Here is an 8,445-nt window from a genome sequence, read left to right on the forward strand (position 1 = left end):
GGAGAAATATTCACCTGTTTAAATATCCATTTTGTAAGACAAATAATAATGTGATTGATTGTATGGAAGAAAATGAAATGAAAAAAATAATAAAATAATAATAATAATAATAATTTAAAAAAAAGAAAGAAAGAAAGAAAGAAAGAAATCAGGTGCAAAGGACTGTGTGCCGTGTGCTTTCATTGGGAAGTCCAGAGCAGGCAACGGGAAGAGAGCAGAGAGCAGAGCAGTGGTTGCTGGGGCTGGAGGCCAGTGGAGCTGGCAGTGAATTCCAGTGGGCACACGCTCCTTTTCAGGATGACGAAAATGGTCTGAAGGAGACTGTGGAGACGGCTGCACAACCCTATGCCTATTCCCAAACGACGTATACACAGTAGTATATGAAGCCTATTTCAACAATGTTTTTTTTTTTAGCACCATTTTATTTAGCTTTATTTATTTATTTTTCATTTGACTAGACAAGGACAGAGTAAGAGCAAGAGCGAGAGCGAGAGCGAGAGAGCGAGAGGAAAAGTGAGAAAGCAAGCGGCCAGGTCCGGGACTCGAATCACAGTCAACCGTGTGGGAGTCCAGTGCCCTTAACCACCACACCACCTGCCGGCCCCTCAACAAAGTATTAAATACACAAATACACGACAAGCCAGATCATAAAAACGTCATCTGACATGTTTATGAAGCAAAATAAACTCCGGGTGGCTTCAAAAGCTCACTGTTAACATTCAAATGATAAATGGTGAAAACGGAAGAAAATATTGGTGCTGTCTGACCTGTTGGCAGAGAAATTCTACTTATTAAAGATCAAGGAGGAAGATGGAAGATTGTCAAGTCGTTGATGAAGTGAGCAACATTGTAAAAGAGGCCATAGAGAGCGCCATGGGAGGACCAGCACAGCGAGGTGAACCAGTGGACCACCCATGCGGTGGGGCAGACCCTTAGCCAGCTCACCGCGCTGGGAAAGCCTCTGAAGTACATTGTGACCTGTGTGATTGTGCAGAACGGGGCTGGACTGCACACGGCGGCTCCTGCTCTGGGACAGCTCCACTGGCGGGAGCCGCACCTGCGGTGGGAGAACAGAACCATGTACCGCATCGTCAGCGCCTTCAGACCGTCCATCTGAGCCTCCCGGTGCCCTTCCTCCTAGTCTCACACCTGTTCCTCTCCCACAGCCAGCCTGGACTCAATGAACACCTTTCTCATCTCCTTTAAGTGTTTTGTGGCACTCTCAAAATGTAGAGAAATAAAGCGGCACTGTTACAGAGCCATGCGTCCCCGTCGGACGAGGGCGTCGCTGCAGGCCTGAAGCCCGAGCTGCCACTTGTCTTAACTGGGTATTTCTTTTCAAAGGTGCTAAGACTACAATCTGCTAGTGTGAAACTTCCTCCACTCTGAAATGATTCAGGTACACTAATTTTCCACACTTTATGCTTTTGTTAGAGTAAGTTATTCAAATGAAAAAAAAAAAAAAGATGAGGGAAGAAGCCACACTGAGAAGACCAAAGATTTGTGTTAAAAATAGAAAATGATTTTATACTGGGGGAAAAATGTACAATCAAGAAACGACATATATTAAGAAACAAGAACAAACTTCGGAAGAATATTTGCCACAAATGTGTACACACACTTCTTTCAAATCTTTAAGAATTCTTGGATTCCTAAAGATGGGTAAAGCACAAGGCAGGCATTTCCCTGCCTAAAGAGCGAGCTAAGAGCCAGCAGGTGAAATGGTCACGGCAGTGGACTCTCACAGGACCATCCGTGGTTCAAGTCCCGGATCTAGAAGCTTGAAGATCACCCATGCGAGTGCGTGTGCCCAAAGTCCCAGGAGGAGAATGGAAGAAGAGGGATGGTGGCATAGCCGACCCCCGCCAGGGGACTTTCTCTCACTCTCTGTTTCTCGCCAGCGAGCACATGCACCCTATGACAGAAACCTTAATTAAAAAAAAAAAAAAAGAGCTAATAAACACTTAAGAATGATGGGGCTAGACAGTGGTGAAATGTGACACTCTACGAGGCTGGCCACTGGGGAAGTGTCTGAATTTGCATCTGGAGACTTCCCGGAATACTCTGAAACACACGTGCCCAAGACCCAGGGCTGGCTCACGCTGAATCATGGTGTCAAGACTCTGGGGGTCCTGTCCCTCTCTCCGTCTCTCTCACTTACAAAAATAAATAAATTTAGTAACTGAACCTCAGTAATAACATTAACAGTGCTACTCAGAGTCCAAGGGGCACCACGTGTGAACGGTGGTGTCAGGGCCCTGTTCGGGGTGCCTATCTCCTTTCCACCTCTATCTCTCATGAAAGAAAGAAAGAAACTTAGCTTAGCCAGGGGGGCTTTTACTTTTGAAAAACTACATGTGCGTCCAAGGAGACAGACACTCAAACGTTCTAGTGTGGTTGTCTTCTGGGTGAGGTGATGGGCGAATCTGACCCTCTTAGCATTATTTTCCCTGATCTTGTAAGCTTTTTATAATAACCATGCATTTCTTTACTTCTATGGTTTGACTATATCCCTTGAAAAACTCATGTGTTCAGATGGCGTAATGGTTCCGTTGCTGGACTCTCACGTGGCAGTTCGAGTCCCAGACCTGGTGGCTTGAAACTCACACTGGGCACCTGCATGGTGCTCAAAATCCCAAGAGAATGGAGGAGAGGGGACTGCACTGCAGCCGTCTCCCTGGGTGACTTCTCGCTTCCCGTCTCTCTCTGTCTGTCTGTCTGGCAAGCACACACGTCCTATAGCAAAAATCTCTCTAGAAACAAGATGCGGTCCCCGAGATAACCGCCTCTGGTGCTGTGGTGTGGGAGGTGGGCCTCCGCACAGTGATGAGGCAGCAGGGTGAGGCCTCACACTTGGAACTCGTGAGCTTCTAAGGAGAAGAGACAGGTGGCGCTCGCTGTCCGGTCACAGGATGCCCTATGCCATGTTACTAGCAAGAAGACCCTCCCCAGATGTGGACCTCTGGCACCATGAGCTGCATAAACTTCTATTATTACAAATCACTCAGGCTCGGGACCAGCAGTTGGTATATTGGTTATGTCACTTACTCCCACATAGTCGACCGCTGTTTGAGTCCCAAACCCAGTGGCTTAAAACTCACATGGGCACGTGTGTGTGTGGCCAGAACGGAGAAGTGGTTGCGACGTGGCAATCAACCCCGGGGATGTTTTCTTCTTTCCTGTCCCTTGTCTCTCTGTTGAGCACATGTGCCCTACAGCAAATCTCTCTTAAAAAGTCACTCAGGCTCAGGTAGTTCTCTTTTTTGTAATTATTTTACTTTTAACTTTATTTATTTATTTTTAATTTGATCAGAGGGGGACAGAGTGAGAGAGGATGAGAGAGAGAGACAGAGAACATGAAAAAGCTAGCCGCTGAGTTGGGGACTCGAACCTTGGTCAGTCATGTAGGAGTACAACACCCTTAACCACCACACCATCTGCCAGCCCCTCAGGTATTTCTTTCTTTCTTTTTTAAAGAATTATTTTATTAGGACCAGCAGTTAGCGTAATGGCTGTGTCGCTGGACTCCCATGTAGTCGATCATGGTTTCTTTGTTTGTTTTTTTTTTGGAGAGGTTTTCACTATAGGGCGCGTGTGCTCGCCAGACAGACAGAGAGAGACATAGAGACAGAAAGCGAGAAATCACCCCCCAGGGGTGATGGTCACGCTGCAATCCCTTCTCCTCCATGCTCCTCTCGGGATCTTGGGCACGCACGCACACACGTCCCGCATAAGTTTAAGCCACCGGGTCCGGGACATGAACTGCGGTCGACTATGTGGGAGTCCAGCAACATAGCCATTATGCTAACTGCTGGTTCCCTAGTCGACCATGGTTTGAGTGCCAGGCCCAGCAGCTTAAACTCACGCCGGGCGTGTGTGCGTGTGTGCCCAAGATCCCTAAGGCAAGGCCTGGACTGGGAAGAAACTGAGGCAAGGCCCAGTTTACGAGCTCTCCCTTGTGTCCTTGAACTGGCCGGTATTTAATTTCTCTGCCGTGAGTTTTACTGTTGTTACGGTACCCTGGAAGGGTAAAACATCACCCCCAACCATTGCAATAAAGCCAATTAGTGATCTTGTAGGAATGTGGTTCCCTAAGACTGACAGGAGGATCAGGAAGTTTAAGACTCCCCCACCTGTCTGTTTTTAAGCCAAAATTAACATATAGATTAAGTTAGTATAAACCAAATTAGCATTAGAAGCATATGTAGACTAAGTTAGTTTAAGGCTAGCCCTTGTTAAAGCTACAGGCCAAAGTTAACTCACACTAGCAAAGTCAGCACATTCACCACATAACAGAGACTCAGAGTTACAACAAAAGAACTCACTAATTGACAAGACTCAACAAACAAAATGCAGGAACCCACAGATTTATTAGAGGAAAAAGCCTGGATGGGACAACAGAATAAACAAAGCTGAGGGCTCCACAGAAAGATTAACCATTTTAGCTGGGAGTTCTTATCTAAAGCAACAGGTAGCTTTCAACTACAAAGAGTTTCTCATCTATGTGCTGTTGACTATGAAAAACTGCTAATAAAACATCCTGTGTTGTCTCCGGAGCTACAAGATCATCTTCCTTTCCCATATAAGATCATAGACTCATCCTCTATTGTTGTAATGTATAGATAGTCCATATATTAACTGTGTCTTTACTTAGCAAGACAAGATTTCCATCTAGGTCATTGTAACCAGCAACGTTATCGCCCTGGCCCGGGACTGAAGTTGTCAAACATCCTGCAAGCCCCCTCTTCAAAAGACTCTTCCCAGTAATCAAGATCCAAGAAGAAGATACAGCAGACAAATGGACTTCTTCATCCTGAGAACTGTGATTGACTTTACCTGAGCTAACAAGACAAACAACATGTTTTATAATTATTGCTTCCATGCTTTGTATACCCTGTTCCTTAGAGTAAATCTTTTACTGCCCCTCACCCATTTACTTGCATGTATCACATTTTCAATAAAAAGGCACAATAATTCCTAGCAGTTGTCACTCCTCAGAGAGCGATCTTTAAAGTGTGTCCGGCATAAGACGTGCATAAAAGCATCGAGGCCTCTGTCTTCTATTCACCTTCGCCGCCTCCGTCAAAATAACACACCCACGCCGAGGCTAGACCCCGGCACTCGGGACCAGCAGGTGGTGTGGTGGTGAAGATGCTGGACGCTCCCACTTTGGCCACCACGGTGTGAAAGACGTGCATAAAAGCATCGAGGCCTCTGTCTTCTATTCACCTTCGCCGCCTCCGTCAAAATAACACACCCACGCCGAGGCTAGACCCCGGCACTCGGGACCAGCAGGTGGTGTGGTGGTGAAGATGCTGGACGCTCCCACTTGGCCAACCACGGTTTGAGTCCTGGACTTGTGGTTTGCTTTCTCACTTTCTCTCTGTCTCTCTCTGGTCAAATTAAAATAAATGCATGAATAAATAAAATTAAATAAGTAATTATTTTTTAAAAACAAACAAACAAAAAAAGCCGTCCTGTCTGGTCTTCCCTCCAGAAGATGCAGGCCGTGGGAGCAGGCCAGGCCTTTGTGGCCTGTCTCTGGAATGCAGGCCAGCGTCTGGCCCATGGGACGGGGAGGTGCCTGCACACAGAGCTGAATGGACTACTGGGCTAACCTCAAGCCTGGCAAGGAAGCAGGGAAACCAACACTCTCAGGGGCGCAGAAGGAGCGTGAGCTGCTGGCTTTTTTCTGGCAAGTGAGCCAGCAAGATGCAGACCCAGTAGCTCTGCTCCTGGGAATCTGCCCCAGCCACAAAAGCTCCATGTAAAAGGGAAACACGCCTATCACAGCACAGCTAGAGGCCGGAGACCAACCAACAGCAAACCAACCCCTGGAAGCAAACAGATACCCATCAGTAAAGGACCGGCCAAGTGCGTGCTGCGGCCTCCCCAACTCAGGCACCTGCAGAGAGCTGGTGAGTTCTGCGTCTGCTCCCATGTCCACAGTTCCGCTAAGTGAAGGAGCAGGTTACATGGTTTAATGCCTAACTTCAGCCCTTCTGTGGGAAATCCGACCGAGACGTGGCCGTGTACACTTCTGGCCAGCGTCTGGGGAAGGCTGGAGAACAAGGCCTGGCTGCAGCCTGGAGGGAGCACAGGGGATGGAGAAGGGGGTGAGGGTTACTATTCTTTTTTCTTTCTATTCCTTTGAACTGTTTCCTGGGGAGCAGCAACTCATATAACTGCTATAATGTGTGAAACAGACTTTAACTTTAGAAATGTGTCCCGGGACCAGCAGAAGGTATAGCGGTTACATTGCAGAACTTCCACATGGCCAACCACAGTTCGAGTCCTGGCCCTGCGGGCTTGGAAATCATGCTGGGCGTGTGTGTCCAAGATCCCAGGAGGAGACTGGAGAAGGGACTGCACAGTGGCCACCCCCCAGGGGTGATTTCTCACTTTCCCTCTTACTATGTCGACATGTGCCTCTCTGGCGAGGGCATGAGATCTATGGCAAATCTAAAAAAAAAAAAAAGAAAGAATAAGGAAGCATCATTTTTAGCATTTTTTTTTTAATAGACCCCAGCCATGGTGGCATGGCAGTAATGCGACGCTCCACTTTGCTGAGGCTACGTGGGAAGGTCCTGGGTTCATGTCCCGAGGCCTCCCTGTATGTGCTGGACACACATGTGCATCCCCGTGATCCTGGCTAAGGCTGGGGCGCACTGTGGTGGGCATGCCACTCCCCTTCCTTTCTCGCTCTCTCTCTCATGGAAGATATAATCAAACATTAAAAAAAAAATTGAACAAAGAGTCATGAAGGCAAAGTGCCCTCTAACAGTCTAACACGGCCCTGGGAGAGGGTGCTCAGAGGCACAGGCCTGTGACCTAGGACCCAGCTTGTCCTCAGGCCTGGGGCTGCAAAGCCAGGGGCTCCTCTTCCCCTTCATTCTCTGGCATTTCCGTCCTTCTCATTTTCACTGTTTCTAAGAAGAGGTGCCCTTGGGAAAACCCAGCAACTTTGTCTCATCGAAAGGATAAACCAGGCTCTCCATCTGTTCGGTGGTTAATCGTGGGAGTTCTGAAGCCAGACGGCCCAGGGTGATTCATTAAAGTCTCTGAGCCCCCGTTTCCCCATCTGTAAACTGGGGAGGATGATGACCCTTACTTTAGAGTTGCTGGGAGGCCCTCAGTGAGGCAGCTCCAGCAAAGTGTGCAGAACAGCGCTGAGTGGCACTCACCCCTGAACACATCAGTCCCCCCTTTGAAGGAATGGGGCAAGAGGCGGAGACCCTTTGAGAAGGTGAAAGAAACAGCACCCCCTTGGCCCTGTCACACGCACTCTGCCCTCTCAGGCCCCTTGTCCTTCCAGAGCCTCACTTTTTGGGGAAGAACTATTTATTTAATTTAACTTATTATTATTATTTAATTTGCTATAGGATACATGCACTCACCAGAGAGAGACAGGGACAGTGAGAAAGCAAGCTGCCAGGTCCAGGACTTGAACTGTGGGCAGCCATGTGGGAGCCCAACACTTTAACCAGCATGCCACCTGCCGGCCCCTCCAGTGCCTTCTAAGGGCCAGACATGTCAGGAGAGGCCAGGCGAGAAGATAGAGGCTGTGGGCCCATGTCCAGCTGCCCAGTCTCACCCACACTGGACGCAAGCTCACCAGCCAGAGACTCCCACAGAGAGGGGCGGGCCACGGAGACGCCCACACCGTGCTCACGATCACACTCACGCCCACGCCCGGCTCACGATCACACTCACGCCCACGCCCGGCTCACAATCACACTCATGCCCACACCCGGCTCACGATCACACTCACACCCACGCCCCGCTCATGATCACACTCACACTCACACCCACACCGACCTCACGCCCACACCGACCTCACGCCCACACCGTGCTCACGCCCATGCCCACACCGCGCCCACGCTCACGCCCACACCGTGCTCACGATCACACTCACGTCCACGCCCACACCGCGCTCACGATCACTCACGCCCACACAGACCTCACGCCCACACCGTGCTCACACCCATGCCCACACCGGCCCACGCTCACGCCCACGCCCACGCGGAGACGCCAAGGCCAGCCCGCACAGCTGGGCCGGCAGAGGGCAGCCCGCACCCGGCGGAGGACAGAGTCCGCGCACACCCGAGGCGAGCCGCCCCGCGAGGCGGAGACCCGAGCCCCGCCTGCAGCGGTGTCTGTGCCGCACGGACAGAGGCCGGGACGCGGGAGGCCCAGACACGCCACGCAGACCTCCGCTCACACAGATGGCTGTCCCCGGGACGGGCCCCCGCGCTCCCTCCCGCTAGCCCATCCCCGTCCTCTCCCAGCCACGGCCCAGTCCCCCGAACCCTTGGACCCCCTTCCAGGGCCCGCACGCCCTCTCCCCAGGCCCGCCGTCCCTCTCCCGGCCCGGCCCCCTCCTCCCGCCAGCCTCCGCTTCCCGCAGGCGTGGAGGGGCGGGCACCCCCAGCCGGCGCCACCCTC

At 50.6% G+C, this 8,445-nt stretch overlaps 1 protein-coding gene and 1 pseudogene across 1 annotated transcript in view; one reads left to right on the top strand and one right to left on the bottom strand.

Annotated features, from left to right (window-relative positions):
* ZNF71 (zinc finger protein 71) overlaps window positions 1–8,445 on the bottom strand; it is a 48,444-nt gene that overhangs the window by 22,560 nt on the left and 17,439 nt on the right. The gene's annotated exons all lie outside the window — the stretch shown is intronic.
* On the top strand, window positions 811–1,292 carry LOC114005722 (dynein light chain Tctex-type 1 pseudogene; annotated as a pseudogene).

This window comes from Tupaia chinensis, unplaced genomic scaffold (genome assembly GCF_000334495.1).
Source record: "Tupaia chinensis unplaced genomic scaffold, TupChi_1.0 Scaffold144336_1, whole genome shotgun sequence".
Lineage (NCBI taxonomy): Eukaryota > Metazoa > Chordata > Mammalia > Scandentia > Tupaiidae > Tupaia > Tupaia belangeri.